The sequence below is a fragment of the Felis catus genome, chromosome D1 (assembly GCF_018350175.1).
Source record: "Felis catus isolate Fca126 chromosome D1, F.catus_Fca126_mat1.0, whole genome shotgun sequence".
Lineage (NCBI taxonomy): Eukaryota > Metazoa > Chordata > Mammalia > Carnivora > Felidae > Felis > Felis catus.
In genome coordinates, this window is record NC_058377.1 from 45,738,215 (window position 1) to 45,750,237 (window position 12,023).

General features: G+C 34.2%; 1 protein-coding gene across 2 annotated transcripts in view; it reads right to left on the minus strand.

Annotated features, from left to right (window-relative positions):
* TMEM135 (transmembrane protein 135) overlaps positions 1-12,023 on the minus strand; it is a 255,216-nt gene that overhangs the window by 72,227 nt on the left and 170,966 nt on the right. The gene's annotated exons all lie outside the window — the stretch shown is intronic.

Genomic DNA, 12,023 nt, shown 5'->3' on the forward strand with positions numbered 1-12,023 from the left:
TTTTTAAAAAATAAATAAATAAAAGCCTGTTTCATAAAAATAAGTTTATTTCATCCTTCATCTTATTTTCTTCCAATTAATAAGTACTTTTGATGTTGTGCCATATCTGCATATATTTCTGAAATTAGTCTTCATTGGAAGGCCTATAAAACTTTTAAGTAAAAAAGTTAACACCCTAACTCAGTAAAAAGTAAAGTAAAAAAGTTAACATCCTAACTCAGAAATATAAAAAAAAAAAAAAAAAAAACAAATTTCAGCACAATGTTATGTTAACAATCTATATACACTTGTGACTTCTACTGTCGCTTCCTCTCTTGTTTCCCCTGTAACTCCAAAGTGTAGTGTCTCACAACTAAGAGCATGCACATTCTAAACTGCAGTTCTGACAACTCTGGAAAGAGAGCTGACAAGCCTAGCAGTGCACGTGCATAGTCTTCATTCTGTCAATCTCCAAGGGAACGCTCCTTCAAATACACCTGAGAAAAAGGTAAGTCTCCCAATGTGCTCTTTCAGTGCATGTCTACGTACCCACAAAACCAAGCAACATCCCTGAGATGCAGCATCAGGGATATTTAATGTTGATAACACAAGAAACACCATGCCACTGTGCAACAAAGATCTGTTTCTAGATCAGATTTTTTAATAACTGCTATGATTTATGTAATATACAACTTCCTATTTGAAGTATATCATTCAGTGGTTTTTATAGTCACAGATTTGTATAGCCATCATCATAATTACGCTCAGAACATTTTCATCACCATTAAAAAAAACACTCATTTGTAGTCTTTCCTCATTCCCTTCAAGCCCCCTTGTCATAGGCAACACAAATCTACTTTCTATCTCTATGGATTTGCCTGTTCTGGACATATCACCTAAGTGGATTCATACCATATGTGACCGTTATAGCTCAGATTTAAATAATAAAAATAGCAAACATTTATTGAGTGTATACAATAATTCTTAATTCTTACTTAATAATTAAGTAATTCTTAATAATTACTTAATTCTTACAGTAATCCCATGAGGTAAGTACTATTATTATTCCCACTTCAGGATGAGAAACCTAAGGCACAGAGTGGCTAAGTAACTTAGCCGCGATCTGAAAACAAGTTAGATGAAGTAAGGATTTGAACATATGCAGCCTGGCTTCACAGTGTACCCTCTATAACAATGCTACTACACTATGGTGTCCTTTAATTACCTCTAAGAAAACTCATGCAGTAGAAAATAATAGAAACATACAGTCAGGCTTGAAAAAAATCATAGCATTCCTCATAACCGATAAAATATGCAGTTAACTTTGCTGATGCAAAGTCTAAGAACTTTCTGTGATTAATAATAATTCTCCTTAAACAAGAAAGAGCACACAAAGAAGGATTCCCAGAACTTGATGGAATGATTATTTCAGTCCTGTTCACATTATTAAGAGTTATCACCAGTTTTCTTGGTGAAGAATCGAAGACTGGTATCAGAATCCTTTCTCCCACTTCTAATAATTGGTTACATATGCCTGTGCGAGTGGGTTTGAGTACAGGTGGTGTAATTAAAGAGAAGACTTTCTGCTTAGACTAATCACAGAAAGATCTTAGTCTTTTCTAATGCAGATACGCCAAGCAAAGGCATTTCATCATACAACTACATGATATGATCTCATTTGAGAAACCAGAGGAAGAACATGAAAATATGTATATGGAAGGTAGGGGAAACAAGTGAAGGAGGGAGGAAGAAAAGGAGGAAGGAAAGAAGGGAAAGAGGAAGACGACAGAAGGAAAGCAGGTAGCCAGGAAAGAACGATGTGGCAAATGGCCAGTAAGGATATACACAAGGTGGTAATCTTTCTCCAAAAGATTTTGTTTAGTGGTATTTTCCTACAATGAGGAAAAAAACAAAGAAAAAAATACATATATTACCAAAAAAAAATCAATATAATCTTAATTTGAGGCTATTTGCCTTCTAATGTGTTCTACAAAATTCTGGTTATTTTTCTAATTCACAAGGCATCTGATCTCATTGCAGAGTAAGTTTTATCATTCTCCTAAACTCACCATAATTCCCAAATTTAAAAATCTCTCTAGGTATTATATCATAACCCAACCAAATAAAGCCAAAAGGTAATTCTTAAGAGAATCTGCAAGTATTTCTTCATTATCTTTTCACACCTAAATAGCTTCAAGCTTCTATATTTATCACTTATAAATTATATTCAATTCCAAATAACTTTAATCTCATATTTTCAAAAACACGATATTTATATGTCAAGCCCAAAGGGGATGGAGTAAGTTACAATTATGACTATGGTGTGTATAGCTGTGTAAGTTTGTATAGCTGGAATCCCTGGTTTCAGCTAATACAATAAATCTTCTAATAATATTTAGCCATAACGTGGTATTTGGGTTAAAAATGAATAATAAATTCAATTCAAAGAATTTTATAATTTCATACTTCCTTTTAGAGACCCCTATTAATGATAGGCATTAAGTAGGGCACTTGTTGAGATGAGCACTGGGTATTACACGTTAAGTGATATATCACTAAATTCTACTCCTGAAATCATTATTACTCTATATGTTAACTAAATTGGATTTAAATTTTTCAAAATTTAAAAATATATAGAAAACCCCTATTAAAAGACTTTCCTTTAAGAGAAAGAAAGCTTACATGGAGATATTAGCTAGCCTCCACCTTGGGGTAGCAAGCAGGTCTGCAGGCCAAATTTTAATAGACACCTGAAATATTAATGCACTAAATCAGAAGGTTGAAAAGCCCTTCCCAGTTGTTTTAGTCAGTTCAAGCCATTAGAACAAAATACTAGACACTAGGTGGCTTATAAATAACACTAATCTAGTTCTCACAGCTTCAGAGGCTGGCAAGTCCAAAACCAAGGTGCCAGCCAACAATGCCCACTTATTCACTGGTAGCACGCTTCTCACTGTAACCTCACATGGCAGAAGGGGCACAGGAGCTCTCTTGAGCCTCTTTTATAAGGGCAATCAATCATTCCATTCATGAGGACTCTGCCCTCATGATCTAATCACCTCCAAAGGCCCCACCATCTAATACCATTACCCTGACATATCAACATATGAATTGCAGGGGAACACAAACATTCAGACTATAGCACTAGCTTTTTAATCTACCAAGAGGAAGACATACCAGCAAATTCTGGAAAAATATTGCCTTTTAACTACATTGAAGATATACAAAAATGAATGTAAATCCTTTAAATTAATATGGCTACTCTGGCCAACATTACTTAGGCCTCCTCTTACCCTACTGCTTCTAGCAATTGTTTTCTTTTTCTTATTCCTCCTCTTCTCCAACGTTCCCACCCTTACAGGCAAGAGGTAAAACAGAGTCAACTGTATGAAAACAAGACCAAATGCATGGCAGCTGTTGGATTATGAAAAATGACCAAAAAAATGTTGCAGACACTTTCAGGAATCACTTGTGGCTTTATTTCATATATAATATGATGCAGTATGATGCCTAGAGAGATTTGGAACTTGGGAGGGAAAAGGATACCCTGATTGGCTCCATTCTTCTTTCATTAAGTTTTTATTTTAAGTTGTTAGTTAACATACAGTGTTACATTAGTTTCACGTGTACAATATAGTGATTCAACAATTCCATACATCAGCCGGTCGGTGCTCATCACAGCAAGTGAACTCCTTAATCCCCATCCTTTACCCATTTTAACCTTGTTAGATTTTTTTTTAATCCAGTTTTCAATGGATGGACTAGCAGCAACTAGTTGAGAGTAAGGCTGGCAACAGAAAGACCCACCCAGCCAAATCTTGCTGCTCCGGGAATTTGGGGCCAATACACTTCTTTTCTTCTCACTCCACTCCCCCCCTCCTACCCTCAGCCCCCACAGTGCCCATCCACCCTATACTTCTAAGACCCTTTCTTCTCTAGCCTCACTTACTCTGCTGCCCCAACACCCCTCCAGTCAGATGGCATCAAAGTAGGAAACAGATGGGAGAAGAAGAAAGAAAAAGGAAGACAAGAGAAAGGAAAGCCCCAGGTTAAACCACAATCCCAATCCCATGGCTCTTATTTGCAGGATTAGCCTGCTTTTATTTTGTTTTTAACCACTCTCTTCCTAAGAGGTCCAGTTCTGTTCTTCTACCCCTTCACTTCCCTTCTCCTATGCTCTGAGCTCTTGTTGGGACAGAGGACTCTGTGGAATAGCTCAAGAATTGGATAAGTCCCAATCCTTCTGCTTTAGCTCTACCACATTGGAAATGAATGCATTTTTCCAAAAATACATTATCATAAATATTATTTGTTTCTATAGTACCACTGGCACTATACTCCAAGTACATTTTATAGATTCATTTATAGGTTAACTTTTAAAGATTGGCTTGGAAACATAAATATCATTTAAAAAATTATTTTCTTGTAGGAGCATCTGTTCTAAATTCTCATAGCCATAGGGATAACTGTATGAATAAAAAATTTAAAAAGAAACCAAACAAATAACTTGCTGAAGCTACAGAATTAGTAAGTGCTAGAGCCAAAACCTAAAGAGAGGACTGTTCGAATGTGTGGCATCAAAGACTATACAATTTCTATTATACCATAGAACCTCCAAAAATACATCTTTGTTTTTCATTAAGTAAATGAAAATTCTGAAAAGCTAAAATTTTACTTCTAATCATTAGATATTTTAAATTCCGTATCATTTATTAAAACACTTCCTGAGTACCCTTCTACCCAAACCACATCCAGTAATAATCACCAATGCTAATAAACTATTACTGACATTATCAGGGAAAAAAAAGTATTTAAATTATTTCAAGAATTCGCCACTATTGTTAAAAATCTATCATATTATTTCTCTTACCTGTGCACATTTGATTTGCTCATACTTCTGTAAAGGGAACAGATTCTTATACCCAGGAAGAATTCCTTATTGCTCAAAACTAAAATGTTTATTGAAAAATGCTTTTCTCAAATCTTCTATCATCATTTCCAAAACAAAACATTTTCATTTCTCCTAACTTAAGAAGAGTTATTTATAAGAATAATTATTCTTTTCTCAATAAAATAAATACAACTGTAGAACATGGAACAAAAGACTTTTTGCTCATGACACAGCTATTACTACTATTAAATTCTAGCTAGATCATATCTTACAGATTCATTAAAAAATAAATTCAACTATATACTGCCAACTTGATTTAGCTGAACAATGCTAAACAGAGGTTAAAAGGGTTTTAGGTCAGAAGTGTAAATCAGGCTATTAGTAAAAAAAAAAAAATAACATACTTATGGTTTATCCTTTTTAATGTTTATTTATTTTTGAGAGAGAACAAGGGGTAGGGCAGAGAGAGAGAGAGAAACAGAGAATCCGAAGCACACTCCACAGGGTCAGCAGAGTCCAATGCGGGGCTCTAATTCATGAACCGTGAGATCATGACCTAAGCCGAACTCAGACACTTAACCAAATGAGCCATGCAGGTGCCCCATTTATGGTTTATCCTTTATTATAACTCGAAACTGCCATCTTGATTCACAAAGAGGCTCCGATATCCAGTGGAACCTCAGAACCACTATAGGACTAGAACAAGCCAACTGGCAGTGAATGACAGTAGTATGTTAATGGTATAAACTTTTCACTGATTCAGTAATGTGTAGACATCACCACCTCTTGAACTTTGACATTAGTAAAAATAAATAAGATATTTACACTTAGAAAATCCCCTAAAAATGCCATTTTTACTTTTGAAAATAAAATTGCAAAGACAACTGACCACTTCTACTGTGACTGTGTCCCCTTAGGTCTGTAAGGATTTGCATTTTAAGTTGACAGTATTTCTCCAAACAGTATTTCTCTTTGATTGATACTAAAAACAATAACCATATCAGACATCAAATATTTGAGTACAGTATATTTGTTTATATGGGCACAGTATATCATGTGGCTGACAGGCAAAAAATGAAAATAGACTTGCCACAACTTCCACCCACAGATGGAAGTACATTCACCACATGGGCAGACTAATTTTCTCCCCCCAAAAACAAAGATCAGAGTCATATGGCTTGAAAATAAGCTCTCTATTGTCAGAGAAAGTGATTTACAACATTTATGAACCTATGTTTTCTCACCTTTTCCATTTGCTTTGAGGAAAGCGACAGTCCTAATGATCTCTATATTTTATCTTTGCATAGGGCAGAATTTGCGTTTTTGGTAAGCTCACTAGTTTAGTTACCTATTATGGAAGTACCTCGATTCACTTGCATATATCTTCTGAGGAATACTGGTTTCCCAAGCTCATGTCAATTTTTATTAACAAGTTAATTTACCTTTGGAGAATGGCAATGAATTTACGAAGCCAAAGGCCTAAGATTTTTCTATTTACTACCTCTCCTATGTATCAGTCCTCATCCACTTAAAACCATATGTTCAAGGCTTCCAAACAGAATGTCAGTATCCTCCTAGTCATTTAACATGCTCTCTCCCAGACAAGCAGGTTTAACAATCTAGCTATCTATGTTTACATTCTGCACTGCATGTTAGGCCATTTCTCTCCTCTTTCTCATTCCTCAACTTGTCAATCTCTCCTGCTTGCATAACTTTCTTCTACCACTGAAACTTTCCCATGGTCTGGTCTCTCTTGTCTAAAAAAATAATAAACTAAGAAAGAATCCAAAAGAAAAACCTTAATCCTGTAACAACTTGCCTTATCCTCTCAAACTTCTTGAGTTTATTATACTCATTTCTACTTCCTCATCTCACACTTTTTTTGCATAAAAAAATTTCCCAACTTTCTCAAAAAAAAAATTGACAAATCTAACTATATATATTTAGAGTGAACATCATGTAACACAGTCTACTCTTCCAACTCAACAAGAAAAACTTCTCCAGCAGTTTACCACTCCCCACTAAGTTGCTAGAGCAAATAAACAATTTTTAGCCCTTATCTTAAAGAATATATTTATAGTATTAACACTAAAAATAATGCCCTCATTCTTGAAATCCTCCATTTTAACTAACATTCTTTCATAGTTTAAAAACAATAATGCTGACTGGGAACTCTACTTCTGCTAAAGTAATAATCACGGTCCTAGGTGCTCACATGTATTAGCTTGGCAGTTTTCTCACTGCTATTGTTACCCATTAATGGTTCAATGCAGCTTCTTAAATAAATAAAATAAATTAGAATAAAAAAGATCCAAGTGTATTCAATGCAGTAAGGCTAAGTATTATTCTGGAAAACTTACGTGTGTGTGTGTATTCACAACATACAATTTAGCTCTTATTTTGGGTCATATTCAAAAATGGCTGAAAGACACTGTGTCTAATTTATTCACCAGAACCCTACCAGTGAGGTCCATATAATTTACACTTTTTAATAAAGAAAAAACTAAGTATACAAAAGTTGTATAATTTGTCTGTAGTCAACCAGTTGGTGTGACATTCCAGAATAGCTTCTGTTTATCTCCTGATCTCCAAATACCCAAATGGTATCTATATTTCTCTATGCAAATATCTTAAAACACACTCCAATCTCAGAATTTAAAAAAAAAACTGTACTCAATTTCCACACGTTTCTCATTTGCTAATTTCCAGTGTTTCACTCTTCATCATCCAAGCATCAATCCTCATATCTTAGATACAACCACTCTTCACCATGTCATTACCACAATAACCTTCAGTCATGACCCACCCTTTCTTTCTAGAATAACTGCAAGAGTATCCTACCATTACCTGTCATTATGCGCCCTCCAAGCCTCCAATTCACTCTCTGCTTTGCTGGAAGAAATCTCTTCAAAATATAAATCTAGGGGTGCCTGGATGGCTCAGTCAGTTAAGCGTGCAACTTTGGTTTCAGCTCAGGTCATGATCTCACGGTTTGTGAGTTCAAGCCCCGCATAGGGCTCTCTGCTGTCAGTGCAGAGCCACTTCAGATCTTCTGTCCCCCTCTCTCTCTGTCCCCCCACCTCAAAATTAAATACACATTAAAAAAATGTTTTTAATATATATAAACGTAATTATTTAGGGCAAACTCTCCTAACTCTACAGTCAAACTGTAAAGTTCAAATGCAATACATAATTTCCTAGAATGGATTTTTGTGTACTTTGAGCAGTACTTTAAAAAATAGAACCTAATTGATATTTAAAGGACTTTTATTAAAATCAATAATGGTTGAAAGACCCAGATCAAAAGCTCTTTACTTGCTGTTAAAGTTACTTCAAAGATAATAGGTTACGTTTACATAAGGATAGTTTCAGGAACAATCACAAATGTCTTTCACTCAAAAATTGCAGATAGCTAATAAAATATGCCATTTTCCTAAAAACAAAATACATCCATATCTTGAGACTAATGAAAGGGTTTATTATTTGTACCTTCACAGAGAGTTGACTAGAATTCATCAAATGGCAGGCATCAATGCTGTTTCTAAATAACGTTTCAAACACAAAAACAATAAACTTTAATTTGTGCTGGTTTCTTTTTTTTTTTTAATTTTATTTATTTATTTTGAGAGAGACAGACAAGGCAAGCAGGGTAGGGGAAGGGAGAGAGGGGGAGAGAGAGAATTCCAAGCAGGCTCTGCACTACCAGCGCAGAGCCCGATGGCTCAAATTCACAAAACCATGAGACCATGACCTGAGCCAAAACTGAGAGTCAGATGTTCAATCAACTGAGCTATCCACACACCCCTGAGTTGGTTTCTAAATAAAAATGCAATGCTTTTCAATGTTTATAGCAGATTAAGATATGTCTACTGTGAATCAGTCATACACAGTCTGTAGATTATCTGCTATGACAACACTTCTGAGCCCTTCAATCTACACGTTTAAACAAACTGTTGGATTTGTTGTTTCGCAAAGATAGGTGAAAAGAATTTCTAGCTAAGTACTCACTAGGATGTGATCAGAGTTGTCAAAATATGCTTTATGATACTATTTTAAATTAAATTCTTTAAAGAAAAGTGAAGCTGAATCATTTTATTTTTCTAAACTATGTGTTCTTCATACACAGATATTTAGTATTGAAAATAAAATCAATCAAATAAATTGTTTAAAAGTGTAGCATGCATCATTGTTTTTTTGAGCAGGATTAAATGTATTAGTTTTGGCATGATTTTTGCGTTGTTGTTGATTCTTCCCTTTGCTTTTCAGTTAAAACAAAAAATAAGAGCTAATGATTCAAAAGAAACTCATTTCTTTTCTCCACATGACTATTGGAAAGATCCTAATCAAGCCTGAATCAACAACTATAATAAATCCTTGACTTAAAAAAAAAAAAAGAAAAAAAAAACAAAAACAAGTTGCTTTACTCACAAATACAGGTTTGTAAATTGAAAAAAAAAAGTGCTTTACAGGTATACATGAGACAAAATATTCTACCAAGTTTTCAACCAGGACTTCTGCTTCATAGTGATAGGCATTTCTCTGAGGCAAAGTTATGACAACATGCAAAATAATAAGACGATTGAACAAAGGAGGCAGAATCATTATGAAGAATGCCCACTAGGGTTGTACAGAGAGACTTCTTTCAAAACATCTTCAAAATATTGTACCCCAGTTCCTAACAGAATTAATTTCTGGTACACAGACTGAAAATCAAGATCACCATGTATGAGAAAATGCGTGTAAAAAAAAAACCAAAACTACCTCTCAAAAAAAAAACAAAAGAGCTATTCAAAAGTAAGATACTTTCACTACACATTTAAATAGCCATAATTTCAAAACTAAGAACACTGGTTTGTATTTTAAGTAAATTCATACAATAACCATCACATCCTATATGTCATTTTTAGAAAAATACTTATAGAACTATTCCTCAAGTTCCTTCTCTAAATAAATAAAACTGGCACATTTTTCCCTCTATTGAGAAAAAATCTATTTCTATTTCCCTTTTTCCCATTTAGAGGCTAGGATAAAAAGACAAGTTGATTAATTTCTAACAAAATGTTTCCCTTATCCTCTCTTTTCCAAAGGAAGTTACTATGAATGGGGGCCGAGGAACAATATCATTTGATATTTATCTAATTTTACACAAGTAAAATTAAAATTTTAATAAATGGAAAAATGTGACCTCAAATATCCGTACCATACACCTGAATTTTAAGAATAGAATATTCTAATGCAATTAGACTCACTAACTCCTATGTACAATATTGTTTGTTCATTGCAAACACATGCCGGAATTCAGCCAAACATGTAGCAGTGTTTTGTTTGAGTGTAGTACTTTATAAATGGTTTTTTTTTTGCCATTTGCCAAACCTCTTTTGTTGAGTTATTCAAACTAACTTCTGCCAAGAACACTAGGAATTTGGTGATAGTGCTTCTTTTAGGAGAAAACAACCCCTTTCCTCAGAAAACTGAAAATGTTTATCTTGGCACTAAAACCTTGTATTGAGCCTTCTGGAAAGTATTTTAAATTGTTGTTTTTAACCTAGACTTTGTGACTGAAACAGGAAAAGGTTTCATAGTTCTACACCAAAATACATATTTATAGGGCTGATTTTCTTTCTACACCAAAAATACTACGTTGATGGCAGCAATTTTCAAGCACAATTTCCTAGGACCATGCTAAAGTTTGGGCATTATCACTATATTCAACATACAACTTGTTTTTAAATCTCAAAACTAATGACTAAGAAATGATAAATGATGATCAAATATGCTATCCTTAGGTGTCATATTGGGAAGGATTGTTGCATTTAACTATGTTCTTTTAGGAATTATCACAAAAGGAAAATTTACTTGATATTGTACTTTCCTCCTGTGGATGTCAACAAAAGAAAGGTTTCTACGTTTTCAGCTTTTTTATATTTTCCCCACTAAGTATGCTTTATCTTCAGACTAGATGAACATAAAGATCAACCATGTGAACTTTTTGCAATATTGTCCTACTAATAATCTGAATACAATATGAAGTTTTGGAAAATTGATGCAATGATACAGTCTTTGTCCTTAACACCTCTACCTCGCCCCTAACAGTTCAAACAATTTCACAAAGACCTCTAGAGAGCTGCAATGATTTTTCAGTCACTAATAACCAACAAAAAATACTATGCACTCATTACCAATCCTTTGCAAATCAAGCCACCCTAGCCTGAAATTTGATCCATTTTTTCCCTTCTATGGGCCTGGCTGTCCCTTTACAAGAGTAACAGCAGCAGTATCACTTTATAATGCATGTAAAATAGCTGATAAAGTGAAAATAAGTTAAAATCATATCATTGTGCTTATCAAATATTTATTAGGGTGTTCTGGAAGAAAATTGTTTTAAAATTCTGGTATGGTTAAATTGTCTTATTTAAAGGTATCTACAAAATATATCTTATTAAAACATGTAACTGCCTTTGTTAATCAAATACAAATTTTAATTTTAAAAGTTTGGTCCTTCCTGCTGTGATTGAATTCTGCCTATATCCAAAAAAATCATGAAAAAGTGTCTTCAAATTAGTGTAATAAGAGTGAGATAAATGGAAATTACTGGTATCACTGACAGATTATGAAGGAGTGGACTCTTCCCAGTGAAAAATCCCATCCCTGTACTGCTGTGGCTATACAGCGATGGTATCCTTTTTATTGGCCTTGAAATCCTGAGCCATCCTAACACTCCTCCACAGGCCTCACAGTTTCAGTGTCAATGAGAAATATAACTCCGACATTACGGACTAACGCAATACTTTAAAGACTATGACGAATATGCTAGTTTATCCCCACAGAAAATTTAGATTAAGCTCTACCATCACTTTTCTCTCATCGAAATCTAAAATGCTGACTGTTTTACAAGGAGAGTGAAGAATATCTAAAATCATGTCCAGAAAAAACAAAAATTCACTTGTCAGAATTTGAGACTATTAATTTACATATTCAGCTTCCCAAGATGAACCTATAAGTAGAAAGTCAAAAAATAAAAATAAAAAAATCTTCTTTCCCTCCCTCTATTCACTAAGAAGCAGTGATTTATCTCTAACTATTCTAGAGGAAAGAAAAAAAAATACAACTCATGCCACTTGTGAGAAACGATTATTTAGGGAACAACTTTAGT